The sequence below is a fragment of the Lepisosteus oculatus genome, chromosome 14 (assembly GCF_040954835.1).
Source record: "Lepisosteus oculatus isolate fLepOcu1 chromosome 14, fLepOcu1.hap2, whole genome shotgun sequence".
Taxonomy (NCBI): domain Eukaryota; kingdom Metazoa; phylum Chordata; class Actinopteri; order Semionotiformes; family Lepisosteidae; genus Lepisosteus; species Lepisosteus oculatus.
The window spans coordinates 5,398,806-5,420,494 of NC_090709.1; the positions used below are offsets into that span (position 1 = coordinate 5,398,806).

The following is a 21,689-nucleotide window of genomic DNA, read 5'->3' on the forward strand; positions in this document are numbered from 1 at the left end:
TTGTAGTACGGAGCTTCTACAACACCGATAATGGACCACACTGAAAAAAAATGTACCTTGTACCTCAAAAACAGCTCGATCGACTCCTAGACTGGTCCGGCAAAGAAACCGATGTGAGAAAAATAACAACCCGCAGGTTGGATGACGAAATGAGAGACATTTTTCAGAACTCGCATCTGCCTGAATATGAAAACGTGAAATTATATAATCAGCTGTTACAACGGTATTTGACATTAGTATGCCAGTAGGTTTCTGAAGAGGGGACTTTAACTGTTGTACGATCCGAAAATGCACCCGCCGATCTATCACACGCATTACCACAACAGCCGTCATCGACTGACGCTGACTTTGGGTATATTTTAGACAGTGCGTCTCAGTGGTTCCAGAGAAATGCCGAGATATTGTTAAAGACTATGGCACACAATAAACCGTTAATAGCCGGGAAAATTTGTGTACAAGGGGGCACCCGTTGAGGGCTCTCACATGATTGATCTTGTCAGGGCTCTCACACAACAGCAATCAGTTGAGGCCGGTAAGAAGCTAAAAGATTGGGATGTGTTCACAGGGGCAATGGCCGAAATCAACGTACCGGGCACCTTGCTAGCCAATGCTGGAAACTGAGAGCTACTAAAACTCAAGTCTGCCCCACTGTGGTGTGCAGCGTCTGTCAAAACTTTAAAACCCCATGTCCCGCCCCCTTTTCAACCAATGGTGTTGTCCCTCCTTCCCCCACAGAGCAGTAGTGTGATAGAGAGGTTTAACCAAACTATTAAAACAAAAATGTGGAGGTACCTGACACACAAAAACACCTTTCGATATATCGATCTGTCTGATCTTATTTACTTTTATAATCATAGTTACCACATGACTATTAAACGACCCACGGCTTCTGTTACGACTGATAACTCCCTTGAGATGCGGAGAACCGTCTATGGCGAACACTTTAAGCGAAAACCGTCAAAGTTTTCATTTAATGTAGGTGATCATGTGCGGGTGTCCAAAATAAAATGGGAATGTTTGAGAAGGGGTATGAACAGACCTTCACAGATGAAATTTTCATTGTCAAAGAGCAGACCCCGGCTCTAAGACCCTATTACAAACTGCAGGACTACACAGGCGATGACATTAAGGGCTCTTTCTACACAGAACAGCTACAGAAGATAAACCCCAATTCTGAGAGCGTCTATCGCATCCAAAAGATTAAAGCAGCCAGGGGGCGTGAAAAAAACAAACAGATTTTGGTAAAGTGGCGCAGATAGAGCAATAAATTCAATAGTTGGGTAAAGGCTTCCGAGGTCAAAGAAATATAGAGGTGCTGAAAAATGAACCACAATGTCTTCTAGGTTACGCTGGCCAGTAATTCATCCTCAAAGATGTTTCCAAAGAACAACAGCGCGTGCTTCACAGAGCATCTGGCAAAGGCGATTGACCTGGACAGGAGCTGGGAAGTGGGTCTGGTCGAGCTGCACTATCCGCATACGCTAAACATGTTTGATCAAGATGAAGATTTTCTGTCCATATAGTCTAATCGCTGATGAACATGTACCTTACCTAGAGGGTACTACTGCAACATCGATCAGCTCATACATGAAATGAAACGTGCTGTGGAAAAAGTTCTGTTAAACCTCTCTATTACACTAACCTTCACATCACTGGCCATAATGAATTGTTCAATATTCTCACATTTGAGAAAATTTTGGAAGGTCCTGTTAAGAAATTCTTTTCTGTCATCAGTTTGTAGCATTTTAGGAGTACGACCCTCTTGAAATATATTTCGGAAATCACTTGTCACGACACCTCCAGACTTTTCAGTGGCACGGCCCAGGCATATTTAGACAACATGTCTATATGTGAGGAGATGTAACAGAAACCATCGTTGAACTCACTGTAGTCTCTCATGTTCACCAAGTCGGCCTGCCACTGCCAGTCCATTTCAGGTACCAGCGTCCTGCTTCTCTTAAAGCTCACACGTGCTGGCTTGTGTAGAATATAAGCCAGCTGGCCGGACAACCCGTCTGACACCCAGCCGCGGCTGGCGCTCACACCCCAGGAAGTTGTGGCCCTCACCAGACTCCCCACGCTGCCGTAACTTAGTTGGCAAGACCTGGGTTCGAGCCTATACAGTGAGGTACAAACTAGGGCGGGAGCGGCAAGTGCACAAGCCCTAGAACCTGAATCCATTACAATAACAAAAGGACAGAATTAAATGGGGTTAATTTCGAAATCGCAAATATGAGATACCATAGCGCGTTTTTTTTCCACTTCCTGGCAGAAACGGGCTTCCGTAGTTTTGTGTATTCTTGATGCATCACAAGGAGGTACAGATGCAGCCATTCAAAGTGCGCGGTACAGACACGTACCGGAAGTAATTGGCTACGGCGTCGCGCATCGTGACGCATGATGATGCGGGGTACTGCGGTATGTGATTGGTTGACCGACAGGGGCACTCGTAGTCCGTTGGTCTGTCGTAGAAAGACTTACAGTACAGTAAACGTCTTTACTGTGCCCGTTGTAGATATTGAATTTTACCACTGAAGGGAAATCTTAGTAGCTGAGCATAAAAAGAATTGGAGCTCAGTCAATTCTTATGGAATGTGTTTTCTTTCTTCTTTTTTTCAGCATGGAATAAACCTGTTACTTGATTCATATGGATGCCTGGTTCCGCCGGGGATTCAAAACATTTTTTATTTTATTTTTTTAATCGGGTATCAAAGGGAATAGGCAGTATAACCCTGTTCATGCACAAACTGTGGCATGTTACATTGATTTGGGTGTCTCCTCTTGCCAGAGAGCTCTAAATTGCATTTTGAGCGCGGTTTTTGACTTTTTTTAAAATTGCATTTTGGGCACGGACAGCACATACAATGGTTAATGAACTGCGCCAAGAAATTTAAAATAGTATTCTTTAGGTGTGAGGGTAGGAGTGGACCGCAGCAGGCTTAATCAGCAAACCAGGAAAACAAAGAACAGGACAGGTGAGACGTGTATCCAGAAAGCGAGTGATCAGAAAAAGGAAATGGTGTTACGCCCAGGTTTTCGACCCAATTGTTTTAACTTGCTAATGCATCAGACACATTTCCTGGCGTATTGTGTTTTAAATAAAATAGGAGTGTCTTTCCCTGGCATTAGCTCATCGGTATGGTGTAAGTTTTATCTGTACCATATCATACAGTATATAGGTACAGAATTCAAGCTGCACCACTGTATCGCTTTGGTAAGGAGACGGACAATGACCAAAATCACGAAGACTCTCTCACACCAAATAATGAAGATGAAAAGAAACGGGAAGTCAACACGGGACATTGTACAGCAGTTGGCTTCGATGTACAGCAGTTGGCTTCGTTTCTGAAAGCACAGTGAGACGGCATTATAAAGGGGAGAGGAGGCAAAGAGAATCTAAACCGAGGACGATTCAAAGGTAAATAAATTTCTAAAAATACCTTTCTTGCATGTAAATACAACTACGCACATTATTTTTAAAACTAACTGTTGATCTCTTTTTTTTCAAGTCCTATTGTGCGAGCTATCGACAAACTGACTGATGAAAATGATGAGCTACCGGCGATGCAAGTCCAAAGACGGCTCTGGGCTGACCTTGGTGCAACCATTAGCCTGACATCGATAAGAAGAGTACGCAGGAGGCTTGGATGGAGATACAGAAAAACCAACACATGCCCCATGATAAGACTAAAAAACAAAGAGGAAAGACTCAAGCAAGCGCTCCAATGGATTGAACAGGGGGAGGCATTTCAGGATGTACTTTTTACCGACGAAACAGTGGCTCTGGAACAGTTTTCAACAATGGCATTTTGCAAAAAGGGGAGACAAGTGGACAAGCCAAAGCCCAAACATCCACTGAAGGTTCACGTCTGGGGGGGTATATCTAGAAGAGGCCCGGGACCACTTCTTATTTTCGAAGGAATTATGGACCGTGTATTCTTCGAGGAAGTCGTGGTCACACACCATGCCGCCCCATATATCAGGGAGCAGTTTGGATCAAGGCACCGTCTCTTTCAAGACAACGATCCGAAACACACAGCAGCAAGGGCGAGGCTTATAGCAGAAGGAGTGAACTGGGTGAAAACTCTAGCCGAATCACCAGATCTAAATCCGATAGAGATGGTTTGGCATTCGTTGAAAGACTACGTTCGTAAAACTGCTAAGCCCGTCACAAAGCAGGAACTGATCGATGCGATCTATAAATTCTGTGAGGAAGAACTGACCGAACAAAATTGTAACAATTTTATTAACAGGCTGTTTCGTGTTCTTCCTAGGATTGTTGACCAGGGCGGAGGACATTCGGGAATGTAAGTCTGAGAAAGAGTCTCACATTTGTGGACAGTCTGTCCACAAACAAAACATGTAAAAAAAATGTAAAAAAAACAATTACTTTTTGTCAATGAAAACCGGTGTGTGTCTCTCTCTCTGCTGGATGTCCCTCTCACTCTCTGCTGAATGAATAAAAGCATTTTATTAAAAACGCATTTGCGTTTGTCTGGTATTTACTTTGGTCCCTTTTAACTGTTTTTCCATCTACTTTATTGCCTTGAGATGCCACTTTTAAAGGTGAAATGTTAAATAAAGTTTATTATTGTTATAGAGAAACATGATCAGCTTTTCCCTGGTTCAGAAAAAAGACGATTAAAATCTGTAATCTTTGCACTTGTATGTCATCGGAAAATACAATCAGTTTCTGCTTTGTGTTAGGATGGTTTGGTGAGAAGGTGAGAAAGTGGTGAGAAAGCTGTGCTCCTCAAAGCGCTTTACAGGATAAAAACAATAACAACAATAGTGGCTGGGCAAACGATTTTTTTTTTATCGAAATACAAAATGAGATACTGTATAATGATGTGCATGAACAAAGTTATACTGCAATTTTCCTTAGATACTCGATTAAAAAAAATATTTTTTTTGAATCCCCGGCGGAACACATTCCATAAGAATCAGCGCTTTACAACCCTTACTGCGTGCGACTGGAAAAGAATTTGTGATCGGATCAACGAAATGCTTCGTAGAAGGAGGCGCTCTTTTCCTCTAGTCTAACCACAAACAAAACATTCCTGTTAGACAAGAGGAATTGAAAAAAAACAATTTTGTCAATGGAAACCGAATGAATAAAAGCATTTTATTAAAAACGCGTTTGCCTGGTATTTACTTTGGTCCCTTTTAACTGTTTTTCGATCTACTGTATTGCTTTGAGATGCCACTTTTAAAGGTGATATGTAAAATAAAGTTTTTTATTATTGTTATAGAGAAACATGATCAGATTTTCCCTGGTTCAGAAAAAAAGATCTAAAGTGCTACACATAACTTTCTTAATTCGATGTATTTAAAGCAGTGAACTACTGTAGGTGTAACATAACATTCAGACATACAATCGAGAATAGTTTTGTGGTGTTTGTTTAGATGAAACGTATAACGTAACAAAATTAAAGACTATTAAAATCTGTAATCTTTCCACTTGTACTGTATGTCATCGGAAAGTTTCTGCTTTGTGTAAGGATGGTATCAAAAAGCAATCTTAAGTGGTGAGAAAGCTGTGCTCAATGTATTTAAGGGACTTAAAAGTAAAAGGAGATGCTTCATATTGCTTGACTAATTTTAAAAACTAAGTTTTAAATGCAGACGCTCCCTCGGTGCCGCGCCGGGTGTAAATATCAAAATATACATTCGCCTCAGGCAGAGGCCGAAGAGCACCCGGCTGGGGTGCGTGGGGAAGAGCATTACAGGAATGAAAGGCGGGGTATAGGAAGGCGTTCAGTCTGGGCAGGTATAGATTACACTTTTCTAAAACGTACTTGAAAAATAAAAATGATTACAATCTAATCCTTCCACGTTTGATCCCAAAATCCCAAGAGATATAAATCTAAATGGGTAGAAAGTTATGCTGAAAGTTTATTAAGATACTTAGAAGACAAAGATACTGTATCAATTTATGTTACATTAGCCTGATTATGATAAAAAAAACATAATTAAACACATGTTTGCGATTTAAATCAATATAAATGTTTATATTGTAACGCATACTGTCCAGCCTCCATTTCTCTATAAAAATTTACTCTATTACACACACACACACAATAGAACCAGGAAGCAGAAGCAGGGACCGTTGTCAGAAGGCAAGAAGGTGACTATTCATTGTTATCAAAAATGACTTAGAATCGATCATGTTGTGATATTTTGAAATAAAAAAGTCAATTGACTGTCCATACTATCGCTATTCTATTTTTTCGAAGAAATGTTTGTTAAGAGAAAAGTCCAGCACCAGCTGGATTTGAACACACAACCCGTGAGTTGGTAATTGGGCACGTAGACCAGTAGGCTACAAGGGAAGTCACATGAAGAGAGAGGCGAAACAGCCCTACACAGCCCTGTCGCAGTACACGAATATAATCATATCGTTATTCAATTTTTTAGATACGCGATTCCATATTATATTAGCAGAAAAGCTTAAAACTACCACTTTTTCACATGCTATTTCACATGCTAGTTAAATACTTGGATGCTTAAAATCGTTAGGGAGAAATGGAATACCAGTGTGTATTTTTCCTTTAAAGTACCGATTCCTGGAATCTGACTGGCTGACACCCTTCTGAAGTGATTCCATAAAATCTGGTATACGGAAAAGAAAGCGTTGATACATACAAGTATCTTTTAATACAGTCTTTGCTGTGCTCTTGAGGATCCTTGTGATATTTTGAGCTCTAGTTGAATGATAGGTGTCGCATTTTAAATCATTTTTGTAGCTAGAAATTATGAAACGCCCTGTTAAAAGCAAGGGAGTTTTTATGCCCGTTGAAGTAAAACTAAATGCCTGACAAAGTATGGCTTGGACAGATTCCAAGTGCTTGTACAAATGTGCTAAAGAAATTATACTTTGAGCATACAGCTTGTCCAAAGTCATTCATTATTAATACTATTAGTAACATCTTCGGTAAAGGCTTTGATGCATAAATATTTCTGATAAAGGTAGGTTGTGTACTTTTGTCCAACTGAGCAATCTTGCTTTAATAAAATATACCAACATTTTAATGACTGATGATTAACATGCTGTAATACACAGTTCAAAATTAAAAGCTCAAATGCTGTACATGAGAGGTTAAGCTCCCCCCGGCGGTTTTACAAGGTGACGCGGATAGTTTCCGGCATGGCATCAAATGACGCGATTAACCGCGTGATACTGCGTGACACCGCGACACGCCCACCGGGGTATGCTGCGGAATACCCCACCCATTTTGAATGGCTGCATCTGTACTCTTCTCTTTACCGCACGTATGGAGTTTGGGTCTGATCGAGCTTGTTACTCGTCACTCACGCAATCTACTACTTTCATCCAATTCAGCCCTTTATTTGGCTTTAAACTCCACCTGTTACCCCTCACACTCAATGTTTCAGAAAAAGGGTTTTAATTTAAGCTTTGCCCAGCAGTGTTTGAGCAGACAGAAGAAATAGAAGCGCCATTCGCGCCAGTTAGCATAGTAACCACTAACTCCAATAATCCACTTTATTATTATTATTATTATTATTATTATTATTATTATTATTATTATTATTATTATAGCAAAAGAATCCCAGCTTCTGCATAAAAAAACTATTGATATACTGCATCCCCAACACTGGCTGGAGACGCTGTGTGTGTCCGGGCTCAGCGGTTATATAGGAACCGGGGTAAAGTTAGCTTGAAGTTCGAAAACGATTTTGGCACGCCTGTAGCGCTTTCACGAAATCTCTTAGAGTTACAAAAACACTTGCTTTGTGTATAAAATACATTGTGGATGATTTCTCAGCCTTTACTTTTTCGTTTTTATGACATTTTTTTGACCAAGCACGAATATGCTTTTGTCCATATCTCCGCAATGGAAGCACAGAACGCCTTCAAACCAAAAGCATTTTAAAGACCACGACTTGTGGATATTTCCACAGCCTTTACATCAAACTATCGGTGAGCTAATTATCTTTTTTTAAACCTCCGGTTTTTCATCGATGCGTAATTACGCACGAACTGGAACCCGGGGGACCGCTGTGTGCACACGTTCACAAAGCGAGAAATACTGTTCAATATGGCTTCATGCGAAAAACCCGTATATGACCATAGGAAGCAGAACAGCCCGGTCTCCAATTACCCAGACTGTAAGCACGGGAATAAAGCTTTGTTTGATTTCTGAAACACTTCCTTTACGTCCTGTTTTCATTCAGGTAAGGGTCAACTATATTCACAATACTACTGACAGCAGGAAGATTAAAATATTCTTTACTCAGAAGCTTATTAAAAACAGCTCCCATGATGTTCAAACCGACTTTTTACACAGAACACTGACACAGCTTTGTGTTCTGAATCATTTTTTCTCGTGCTTTTATTTAATGTGGCACAATGCACTGGGATAGGGGTATTCTGTTCACAAACCAATAGCATTTAAACCACAGCACCCACAATGCTGCAGGTAAGTGTTTTGCACACTAAGCAGGTCATCTGACTATTCCCAGCTTTGTTTTGGGTTATGGAACCTTTATTTTGTAATGATTTTCTGAAGATAACACTACAGGTAATACACTGGGACAGGTGGGTCGTCTTCATGGCTCAATAGCATTTCAAATACAGCACCCACTCTGCTGAAACCAAGTGTTTTACACACCAGACAGGCCCCCAAACCTCATACAACCTTACTGTGGCTGTGGCCCCTTTCTTTATTTTGTAATGAGTTTCTGAAGATAACACTACAGGTAATACACTGGGACGGGTGGGTCGTCTTCATGGCTCAATAGCATTTCAAATACAGCACCCACTCTGCTGAAACCAAGTGTTTTACACACCAGACAGGCCCCCGAACCTCGTACAACCTTGCTGTGGCTGTGGCCCCTTTCTTTAATTTTTTATGATTTTCTGAAGATTACACTACAGGTAATACACTGGGACGGGTGGGTCGTCTTCATGGCTCAATAGCATTTCAAATACAGCACCCACTCTGCTGAAACCAAGTGTTTTACACACCAGACAGCCCCCCAAACCTCATACAACCTTACTGTGGCTGTGGCCCCTTTCTTTAATTTTTTATGATTTTCTGAAGATTACACTACAGGTAATACACTGGGACAGGTGGGTCGTCTTCATGGCTTCATGATTTTTTGACTGTAATCAAGTGTTGTGCACACAAGGCAGGCCTCCTGACCTTTCACAGTCATGCTTTGTTGTGTGAAACTTTAATTCTCTTTTTAGGATTTTTTGAACATGGGAACTTCCACCGAGATGAATGAGGTGCTCTTCAATAGCTTTTTCATCTATACACACAAGCGTATGTAACCAAGACACTCAGAACCAACAGAATCAACGTGAAGTCATAGAAAATCAAGAATGCCCCCGAGACATCTGCACCCCCCTCTTGGACCACTCTGGTATCAACACCCCCAAACCAATCCATACCAGCTAACAAGACTCAGAATCGGTGCAACCCTCCAAGCTGGACCAAGAGCAGGATGGGACAATTACCTGCACCACACTACGCACCCCTCATCCAGACCAGCAGGACAGCCAGACAGCACCATCATGACACACATAATGAGATCACTCTCTGTCAGTATGTGTAACATTCTGGGCCTGGGCTCCTCTGTATTTTGGCTGAAGGGAGTTCAACAACATTATTAAACGGACTGACATCATAATCTGACAAGATACATTGTTTAGGGGAGACTTGTCCACCCACTGTCCCCCTGGTAACGTGAAGATCATTGTCCCTTGGCTTACCTAAACCAGAATCACTTGGGTCTCCGGGGCGGATCGGTGTATGGTACAAAGTCTTAAAAACAGAACATTGTTGAATTGTCTATAAAAAACAACCAATATCCCTTGGATTTCCCAAACACAAAGCTGGAGCAAGTATACTAACTCCATACCCTTAAACTACAAAAGGCCTGTGGCGTAGACAGGGTAAACAGCCACATCATGTGACATAACTGCATGAGCCTAGTGATGAGCCTAGTTTAAAATACTCAACCCCATCCTGAAGTACGGATGTTTTCCTTTGGCCTGGAATCCAGGACTGATCACCTGACCCTAACAACTGCCGGAGCATTTGTGTGAACAGTATTTTTGAAGACAGCATATCAGCTCAAGGACATGATGACTATGGGACACAACACAATGTGAACCCCTATTTCTGTGAAGACATAATAAGATTTCTGTTGCAAAGATACATAGCACTATTTCCACTGTGGAGTGGAATTTTGTTGGGTGACCTGGCAAGATATGCTTCAGACAGCAAAAAAGACATATCAATGTCAGAGGTAGCACAAACAAGAGCCACTAATTGTCATGTTGAGACCTGGTTTGGCATTGTCAAGCATTCAATACTTCAGCACAGGAGGAAACTGAGGCCAGCAGAGTTTATTACGATAATGAGACAATCCCTCCAAGGCCGGTACAGAGAACATATAATCCAAAATGCTCTCCCCAAAAAGGTTTTGACGGCTCCATTGATCACCACTAAGACACGTCATGAACATGCACAGGAACAATGGGCAAAGAGAGCACCAGGTGTAGGCAAAGAAACAAAAAATAAATTCTACAGCGCACCACAGAAAATTCCAATCCCCAAAAAAATGAGAACACAGGAAAAAAAAGTTAGCAATAGAAATATTGAAACAAATGAAAAATCGCCAGATGACAGCAACGGCCTGCAAGTACAGCAGGGGAAAGCAGGAACCACAGAATATAAAGAATGGCAGCACAAAGAAGAAAGGAAAGTGTTACCCAAGCAAGCTGCCGTGGGCATGGCTGAAGTGATCACACCACACTGTGATACACGCCCCATCTCAAAACTTATAAAAGAGAAAACAGATTTCAAAAAGAAGGTAGGATTTGTATTTCAAATATTTCTCTGTGTGGACATTCACTTCTTTTTCAGAGCTTATGAATGTCATCTTCTACTACTGTAGGTGTTCTTTGTCGTTTCTCTCTAACTTGTTATACTTGTTGACATACTTGTGTTATACTTGTGGTGTGTAATCTCAATTTTCATTATGTTAGGTCCAGTGATCTCTTGTGTATGCTTTTGGCTTGGTAAATCTTTTTTAGGTACACGCCCTTTGGAACATCAATCCGAGTGAATTAGTGGTTGCAGTTTTGCCATCCATGCACAGTGCAGACACATATATTCTCAGACACTCGGAGTTTGTGTCTCTGAAACCAGATGAGTGGCTCATAGGCGAGGTAAGATGAAAGTGTTTGATTGCATGCATTTGTTAAGGTTTCTGAGCTTTTGTGTAATCAAATGTGTGTGAGTGCGTGAAATCACATCTTCTTCAATTGTGTTTGCTTTTTCCATAAGACCATTGAGTGTTACTTTCAAGTAGCGAAAGAATCCATGGACTTGGGGAAGAAGGTTTTCCTAATGAACCACTACACAACTGGTGTAATCATGAGTGGGAATAAATCTCTCTGTAACTATATAACACAGTGATGAAAAGTTAATTAAATCACATTTCACACAGTTAAAATTCAATGACACTTTGGCCTTCGTCGTGGTTGACACAACCATTGTCTGGGAAAAGTGTGGGTCTAAATTGCCCATAGTGAAGCAAAGCAAACTGAAACATGATAGGTGTGTTATCATGTGCCCCCTTAAAATCATAGCAACACAGGCTGACGCAAAAAAGGGTAACAGGTGTTGACAGGAGTATTCTGAGACATGACAATGTGCGGTTTAAGAAGCAGTAGAACACCTAATCAGGAAAGTGCATACGAAAAGGTCTCTATCAAACTGTCTTCAATTATGCAACAATGATCTGTAGATAACATTGGAAAAATCAGTCTATTTGGCATGTTTATTATAGCTCTTCTCCAGGACATGTGCCTGATGTGTGGAGAAACACCAGTGCGGCAGACAAACTGGGTAAGTGAACATCATCTCTATCTGTATGTGTAATGTAAGCACATAATAACAAAACATGCCAGTGAAATGTGATAGCTGAACTGATATAAGGTTTACTGTCCGTGTAGATTCAGTGTGACAGTTGTGAAAACTGGTTCCATGAATTGTGCATCTCAAAAGAAGAGTATGAAAGCGCAAAGAATGAAGTAACATGGATATGTACATTTTGCCAACCCCAGTTTGGTGAGTATGCTCTGCATGCAAACTATCACTATGAAAGGGTTTTTTAAGCAGGACATGTAGTTTTAGATTCAGCAGAAACATACAGTAGGATGACATATTTCAGTGGACGTTATAATTGTTTGTTATTGTTAAGAAGTTTGGATTGCAGGCTTGTCTTCTGGCATTAATGGTTCTATAAATTAGAGATAACTTTTCAAAAAACACACCAAAGAAGGCACACATAAAAGATTACTGATAATCTGTGCAAATTATTACATGACACAGGCATCTCAAAGATAGAATTACTGTGTCAGATTAATGATTAGACATGGATGCATCAAATCACTTACTAGGTTTCTTTCCAATAGTATAGAAACAAAGACACAACCATGAACACCTAAAAGAGCTTGCCATTTAGCACAGAAACAATATAACGTCTTGCTGTAAAAACACAAAGTAAGAAAAAAGGAGTTTGATTAAGAGAGATCTGGCAAATTGTGCAAATACCTAGATCTTGATTTGTGACCCATTTATACTCCTTGGATCCTTTGCAGTTCGTAACCCTTCTTACGGTTTTATATTTCAGGCACTGTTGATGAGTGAGCATCCACCCCCTACTCCCGAGCATTACATAAAAGACATGCTGGAAACTCAAGAAGACTGTCAACGTGTTCTCAGCAGAATTCACCTCCAAAAGACACGTAAGTACAAGTTTCAATATCCCCCCAAAAATTTATCTTGGGTAAGAGTAAACTTTCGTACACTTTGCCAAACAATAATGAAAAACACTAGAACACAAAATCACTAGAAACCATTTGTTATCTATTGCCAGAAACCAAACAAAGTCTGTATGAAAACAGTAAAAAAGTTAATCATGACACAACACAGTCCCTTTTAAATATGATCACTACACACTGTTAACATCACTGTAGTAGTGCAAAGAAATGTAAAACGACAGTATGTCACCATGACATGATTTATGTGAAAGATTTCCAGATAAAATTGTCAAATAGAAGTGTATCTAGGGTGATTCCTTTTTATTAGGTTTCCAAAACAGTACTCTATCTACCTTCAGACAGGGCACAGTGCTAAAAGGATTCTAACCGGAACAATAAAACACAATTGCATCATCGAAGTCCGAACCCCACTGGCTTTCAATATCGTACCATGTACATCTCCAGGAGTGGAGACTCATGAAAAAGAACAGCCTAGACACCAAAGTGATACTTTTCTTACAGTAAGGTTAAGGTAGTTGTAGGATGCTGTCTAGATCAATGAACAGATTACGTTAACAATAGCAAGCACGTAGCAGAGCATTTAGGCACACAGCCCCTAAATTGTGGAAATATATGTCAGACCTTTTTAAGGATGCCCCATACCTACAAGCATATTTAACAATGCTGTAGTCTTCTACATCGTCTCTGTAGTCTTCTTTATCCCAAGTGATCTAATTCTTTAGGAGGTGCAGAAACATAGATATCAAGTGGGTAAGTAGACAACCACGTTGCAATTGTTTTTTCTGTGTCTAACCCTTTTTTTTTTCTCCACACCATGCCTGCCACTGTTCTCTCTTCGGTGCCTTTGGTTGATATTGAGCTCTGTCCCCCATGACAAGGGATCCTCCTGGATTTCTGAAGCAAGGAACCCAGCCTACAAAAGTCAAGATCCTGTACTGCTCAACCCAGTGGATGGGACACACTCAACATTAACACCTAGTCTCACATAATATATGAAATAGAATTCACCGTGTTAATCTGCATGGTTGTCCATGTGAACTGTTTCTAGTAACTACTTGTCATACACAGCCAGGACCTGGAGGGGAGGTCAACCATCAGGCTTCGGACCCCCAGAGATTTGTTTTCTCCTTTGGAGTTTTTTGTTTTTCTCTCCTTCGTGCCTGATGGTTACACAGTCACATCATCAAGACTGCATACCACACCTTCATTGTGATTACAGATATAGCTTATTTAAAATGTGAAATTAGGAAAAAACTAAACGAAACATGGGAAAAAAAAGAATGTGAAATCTAAAATTTTCAGATGTTGTGATGAAGCTTTTGACTCCTGAATAGCACCCCCCTATCCCAGTGTATTACCTGTAGTGTTATCTTCAGAAAATCATAAAAAAAATAAAGAAAGGGGCCACAGCCACAGCAAGGTTGTATGAGGTTCGGGGGCCTGTCTGGTGTGTAAAACACTTGGTTTCAGCAGTGTGGGTGCTGTATTTGAAATGCTATTGAGCCATGAAGACGACCCACCTGTCCCAGTGTATTACTGTCACGCCCGACATCCCTCCCTAGAGGGCGCTCCACTGCTCTCATTATTGTTCGTATGATTAAGCTCTCTAGGTGTACCCTGTTAGCGTTATTATTTAAAGACCAGCTCCTCCAGTCCTCGGGGCTCATCATTAGGGAAAGATGTCGCGAGGCCCGCCTAGCACCAGGAAACCCTACGTCCGTCTCCTGAGGGCATAGGCCTCATCCCCGACACCTCCCGTTTCCTGAGCCCGGGGTCTGGAGGATCTCGCCCCGTCACCCTTGGTCCTCCATGTTTCGTTTGTCTGTGTGCTCCCCCCTCCCGGGGATTTTAACTTTGTCGCGTTCCAGGATGGATTTCCAGTTTATGGACTTTCGGACTGTGCTTTGACCTGCCCTTGGACCCGTTTGGATTTGGATGACGTTTTGTCTTCCCCGTACACTGTCTCACGGACTGTCACTATTATTTTGTGCACTATTAAACCCCTGTGTGTTCCTTTTTACCATGCCTCCTGTTTTCTCCAGCTCTTACCGCATCGCATAGGGTCTTCTACAAGATCTGACACGGATTCCAGTCCGTGTCCGTTACAATTACCTGTAGTGTAATCTTCACAAAATCATAAAATAAATATAAAGAAAGGTTCCACAACCCAAAACAAAGCTGGGAAAAGTCAGAGGACCTGCTTAGTGTGCAAAACACTTACCTGCAGCATTGTGGGTGCTGTGGTTTAAATGCTATTGGTTTGTGAACAGAATACCCCTATCCCAGTGCATTGTGCCACATTAAATAAAAGCACGAGAAAAAGAGATTCAGAACACAAAGCTGTGTCAGTATTCTGTGTAAAAAGTCGGTTTGAACATCATGGGAGCTGTTTTTAATAAGCTGCTGAGAAAATAATATTTAAATCTTCCTGCTGTCATTAGTATTGTCAATATAGTTGACCCTTACCTGAATGAAAACAGGACGTAAAGGAGGGGTTTCAGAAATTAAACAAAGCTTTATTCCCGTGCTTACAGTCTGGGTAATTGGAGACTGCGCTGTTCTGCTTCCTATGGTCATATTGACCGTATTGAACAGTATTTCTCGGGTTGTGAACGTGTGCACACAGCGGTCCCCCGGGTTCCAGTTTGTGCGTAATTACGCATCGATGAAAAACCAGAGGTTTAAAAAAAGATAATTAGCTCACCGATAGTTTGATGTAAAGGTTGTGGAAATATCCACAAGTCATGGTCTTTAAAATGCTTTTGGTTTGAAGGCGTTCTGTGCTTCCATTGCGGAGATATGGACAAAAGAATATTCATGCTTGGTCAAAAAAATGTCATAAAAACGAAAAAGTAAAGGCTGAGAAATCATCCACAATGTATTTTATACACAAAGCAAGTGTTTTTGTAACTCTAAGAGATTTCGTGAAAGCGCTACAGGCGTGCCAAAATCGTTTTCGAACTTCAAGCTAACTTTACCCCGGTGGTCCAACATGATCTGTCCCTCCCTGATCTCCTGCTCCCGACTCCTTCTCCCACAGCTGCAATCACACTTTAAAGGTCTCGTTTTCCTTCATTCACGTTATTTCTGTCCCGAAACTGTCCTCCACACACTGTGTGATATTAATCACGGCCCGACTCACCAGGATCTGGGAGACGCTGCGGAGTTTGTCTTGAAACGAGTCCTGGGAGTCAGACATTGTGTTTCGGAAAACTTCTGAAACTTCAGATACGAACAATTTGAGCAAAACCTCCATGAAACAGTGAAGCTCGTTTTCCTGCTTCATCTGCGCGATTTCGGCCCCGAAAACATTGTCGACAGACATGATTTTAATCAAGACCCGTCTCGCCAGAACCTGGGAGATACGGTGGAGTTTTTCTTCAATCGACTTCTCGGAATCATCTGTCCGGTTTCGGAAAACTACCGAAACTTCTTGCACGATCGATTTAAGAACAATCTCCATGAAAGAGTGCGCCCCAGTTTCCAGATTAGGCAATAGATTCTCCATTTTTTTCAGAGTCGATCTGAAAAACACAAACTATTTCTGCAGCTGCAGTGGCTGTAAACACGTGGGTTTGAACACAAAAAGCGAAACGTGGTCAAACAGAGGACTTCCGGGTTATCAAATGAACTTCCTTAGTGACCGTTGCTATGATCCAAAAAAATATTAGTCAAATAATAATAATCTGAAAAAAATAGTCCAGAATACATGTTTGCGTTATATTATAGTGTAACGTATACGACCGACATTTTTATTTTATTTTTATTAAATGTGTAAATAATTTTCAAATACAACTACAGGAGCCGAAATGGATACAAGAAAAAAAAAACACGAACAGAAAAAAAAATTAACTGCCAGAGGTAACGAAGTAAATTATATTTTTTACATATATCAAATGTTTCCTTGCTTTATTTGATTGATTTTTATAGAATTTAAATTTCAACTCCATCTGAAAAGTACTAAAAAGGGGAGTATTATTGGACCATTTTGATTTTATGAATGTGAAATTTACTAAGAATGACTAATACATTTGCTATAAATAAATGCTTTTTTAAAAAAGTTATCTTACACAGTACAATATCAAAGTCCTTAAACCTAAAAAAACACCTTTAAATGCCTACAAACAAAATTCTGCAAGTCCGTCCAAAACAACTTCACAAACACACACCTTACAACTAAATGTACCAAAGGTTCCCTTTCAGCCCGACAAAAAATGCACAAATCATCCTGCTCATGCTTAAATAAGTACTTTAGAGAGTACTTATTTAACTGGATAAAACCTATGAACAATTTTAAATGATATCTTTTTAACTTTATTTGTAATACAATATCCATCAGGAGTTATCCAAACTAACTTCCAATTTATATTTTCAAATGGTGCACTCCGAAAAGATCAACTTGACATGCACACCTTTCCTGTATAAAATAAAAATCATCTCTCATTTTTTTACAAAACAAATTGCTTTTCTTTTTACAACATTTCGAATGCCGTTAATTTAATACAAACATCTACCTTAATTTCTTATTTATTCCGCACATCTGCAGTCACTGTTTACATGTCTGCATTGTTTACTTGTACGTTGTCTACTGTTTGTACAGTATATTGTCTTGATGCACTGTCTGTACTTTGTGTAAAGTATCTATATGTATGTTCTCGCAGTCTCCTTCCTCACCGCTCCTGCTCGCTCGACACTCAGTCTCTATGCCTGGGCTCGTTGAATCTCTGTCCAAGTCTTTTGGATCTTAATGACTATATGAATAAAAAATAATTTCAGGTTTACAAATTTGACACCCACTCAATTCAGAGTGCACACGTTTCTTGTTACAGAGGGGAAAAAATGCACATTAAATTTCTCATGCTCACCTATAAGGCTCTGCATGGCTTGGCACCGCAGTACCTGTCTGAACTATTATCGCCCTACTCCTCACCTCGCAACCTTCTCTCTTCTAATTCTGCTCTCCTAACTGTTCCCCAAGCCCATCTACATTCTGTGGGTGACAGGGCCTTCTCCTGTTCTGCCCCCAAGCCCTGGAACTCTCTCCCCAAGGATATCACAGAGTCACCTTCTCTAAACTACTTCAAATCCAGACTCAAAATCCTCTTCTTTAGAAAAGCCTTTACTGAACTGGTTCCATTCTTCACCCCTCTGCTTTTCTTAGTACCACCATCCACGGTCTCCTCTATATATTGTAATTGTGTTTTATCTTGTGTATTTTTATTTATTGTTGTTGTCATTCTGTAAAGAGCTTTGAGAAGCCACCTTTTAAGGCGCTATCCCCATGTACCCCATGTATTAAGAAGACCCCCCTATTCCAGTATATTACCTGTAGTGTTATATTAAAAAAATCATAAAAAAATAAAGAACACTTTCACAACCCAAAGCAAGGCTGGGAAAGGTCAGGGGACCTGCTTAGTGTGTAAAACACTTGCAGCATTGTGGGTGCTGTGGTTTAAATGCTATTGGCTTGTGAACAGCATCCCCCTATCCTAGTGCACAGTGCCACATTCAATAAAACCATGAGAAGAAGAGATTCACAACCCAAAGCTCTGCCAGTCTTCTGTGTAAACAATCATGGACATCATGATTTGAACATCATGGGTGCTGTTTTTAAAAAGCTGTTGAGTAAAGAATAGGAATTTTCATGCAGAATGAAAACAGGAAATAAAGAAAGGGTTTCAGAAATAAAACAAAGCTTTATTCCCGTGCTGACAGTCTGGGTAATTGGAAACTGCTGTTCTGTTTCCTATGGTCATATATGGGTTTTTCACATGAAACTCTATTGAGCAGTATTTCTGTGTTGTGAACGTATGTGTCACGATCGCTAACCCCTCCTCTTACGGGAGCCCCAGCTCTTCCTCGTTCCCTCCCATTGTTTGCACCTGATCCCTATTCCCGTTCCCCCTTAAAAGCCAGGCGCTGACGCTCATCCGGACTCTGCATCCGATTTCCATATCGTGCGAGTCCGGGACCTGGAAGCGCCTGGTCCCGTTAAGGTTTTAACCTCCGTTCCCGTTCCTGTTCCCCGTCCGCCGGTTCCGACCCGGCCTTCGTGGTTTTTAATTCCTTGATCTGATGGATCTTCTGGTTTTGGACTTACCCTTCTGTTTTGCATATTCCTAAAGGACTACTCTCTTGGATTGTTCGCCTCGGCCACACCTCCCCCGTGCACCAGCGCACCTTGGACACGCCCCCTTGTCTTCAGCCCCGTTTTCCTGCATGACGTTTCCCTAGTGTTTCCCCACTCCGTCGGACTGTGTCGTCCGCATAGGGTCCGGAAAGAACTGTCCGTTACAGTATGTATGTATACAGCGGTCCCCCAGTGTTCCAGATGGTGCGTAATTGCGCATCAATCAAAACCCCGAGTGTCAGAAAATAATAATTAGCTTACTGATATGTTTATGGAGGGGTTGTGAAAATTTCCAAAGTCGTGGTCTTTAAAATGCATTTGGTTTGAAGGCGTTCTGTGTTATATGATATGTGATATGGACACAAGAATATTCGTACATGGAATAAAAAGACAAACTGAAGGCTGTGAGAACATTCACAATGTACTTTATACACAGAGCAATTGTATATACAAAGCAATTGTTTCATAAAAACGCTACAGACGTGCCAAAATCGTTTTCGAACTTCAAGCTAACTTTACCCCGGTGAAAGTGATGAAGACACAGACATTCAATGAAAACGAATTTGATTCACTCAAGGCTCTGCTCTTTTGTTGTGATGTCATTTTAATTAATGTTAGCTGTGATTAGGTGTCGTTTTTGTCTCTTTTAACTTAAGAGTTAAAGAGTTTAAGAGTCTGCTCCTTTCTTCCTGGTATAGAAATAACATGTTCCATGTTTACAACCACCACTATAAATTATTTGTTCAGCTCTAACGCCTGTCTGCGTTGACAAGGCATCTCAAAATGACATATTAAATAAGAACACGATCCTTCTGGTTACCATTCCTGTGGTTGGAGCGTTGTTTCGCCCTTTTTCGTTCTTCTACAATATTTACAGACAGGGCTTTATCACTGGAGTTGTACAGAAGAAGTGTGTATCGGTCCATGAAAACCATCAGTACTGCTGTTGTTCTATGCGTAGTTTAACCGAGAGCACTTAAAAGATGCAAAAAGCTTTCAAAGAAAACAGAATTGAAAGACAGTAGAGTAAGGTGGTAAAAAAGCACTCCCCTGTTGAGGAATTAACCACCGTCGCCCGTGTGACTGGATATAAAAATAACTGATTCGTTTTTGCCCAGTCTCTGGAAGCTTCAATGCGATTATTTTTCCTTCCTTATTTCTTCATTCCCATGAATTTACTCTGTAGTAGAGGAAACACGAAAGTGGGAAATTGCAGGCATTCTCCATGAGCACCCACCACTGGGGATGTAGCTCAGGGGTAGAGCGCATGCTTCGCATGTATGAGGTCCCGGGTTCAATCCCTGGCATCTCCACGTGCTTTATATTATTGTGCTCACATCGCAATCTTCTGTTGAGTGAGAACTCTTTGTCGGTGTTCATAGAGAGCCAGGTTTACACAATTAAGTTCAGTCACACACGAAGTGCTACAGTGTTTAGCATTTAGTTCTGTTAACTACAACAAATGATTTGAACTAATTTAACGTCATATTCAGGAAATCCAGAGAACGTCTCCACACTTGTCGTGGCTGTTGAAGAAATCACCTGTTAAATCTCACCCGGGATTTCTTGAGAAATCATTCAGCGAGCGAGTCCTCCCTCTGGACTCCGCACTAAACTGAAAGCTGCGCGAACTCCTCACTGCGTGTCCTGTACTGTTACAGGTGCTCTCGTGTAGATGTGGAGCACAGCCATAAGGACACTTGGAACTTTTTCCGTATGTGAAGGAAAAGGCAAAAGAGCATGAATAGTATTAATCGTTTATAATATCCATGGTACAACTCGAGAAAGTACTGAAGGACTAAACAACGACTTTTGATGATTACAAGAGATTCAAGAAACACAACCATCCACACACGGGCTTGGATCCTGAACGCTTAAGTTAAGACAAAGCGAAGGATACGAACTGTAAACTCTCTTCACGTCTTACTGTTTGTGAAATAAAAAAAATTCTTACTTTCTTAATAATTTCTTACTGCTGATAGACGATTTATTGCATTTTAACAAAATCACAATTACAAACATTTTGGGTTAAACTGTTATTCACACACTCTAACAAAGATAAACGTTAGTGTCTTCCGGTGTGTGAGCCCATTTCTAATAAGAATAAAAAATAAGTTATATAAATTTAATTGTTCTACTTTTTATACTTACATAGTCTAATTGATATTTCAGTTAAATATTTTCTTCTGTAGTAATACTAGTCTCGATTTACAATTTTTGGACATGGTGCATCTTAAATAATTTTGTTATTAGTTTCGGTTTTGGAAAATCACGCCCAGAAGCTACCAAAACTGGTAATCTTCACAAGATGTGTAATGCAATAGCAGCCTTCTGGGTGGAAAACAAAAAGTATTTCTTGGTATGAATCCTAGCTCATTTATAGGCGGCATTCTAGGACTTCTCGCTTCAGAAATCCTGTCAACGCATCGTACGTTTCTACCCCATCAATATCAGCAGTGTTATCACTACCAAACGCTAAGAATAGATCCTGGCAATACTTCATGAGATCTTCTTTGGAAAATTGTTTATTTTATTTTTAAAAAGTATTTTCAATACCATCCAAAAAGTCAAAAGTTTCAATTGCATGCAACTGATGAGATCTCTCTTTGATGGAAGTTATAAGTACATCCAAAACACGTTTCTTGTGGATCCAGAAGAGGATCATTATGAGGCTCAAAACATGCCTGTCTCTTCTTTTTTTGAGGACGAATTGATTATTGAGGTGTAATCATTGGT

The 21,689-nt window shown here is 40.6% G+C and overlaps 1 long non-coding RNA gene, 1 other non-coding gene and 1 pseudogene across 2 annotated transcripts; 2 read left to right on the top strand and 1 right to left on the bottom strand.

The window, feature by feature from the left end:
- Window positions 1–21,689, bottom strand: part of LOC102695046 (zinc finger protein 721-like) — a 1,154,024-nt pseudogene that overhangs the window by 1,057,899 nt on the left and 74,436 nt on the right.
- LOC138242940 (uncharacterized) lies at window positions 11,835–13,804 on the top strand. The gene is made up of 3 exons (XR_011191819.1): window positions 11,835–11,885; window positions 11,993–12,107; window positions 12,673–13,804. It is a non-coding gene; the product is annotated as an uncharacterized lncRNA (long non-coding RNA).
- trnaa-cgc (transfer RNA alanine (anticodon CGC)) lies at window positions 20,195–20,266 on the top strand. Its single transcript has one exon. It is a non-coding gene; the product is annotated as a tRNA-Ala (tRNA).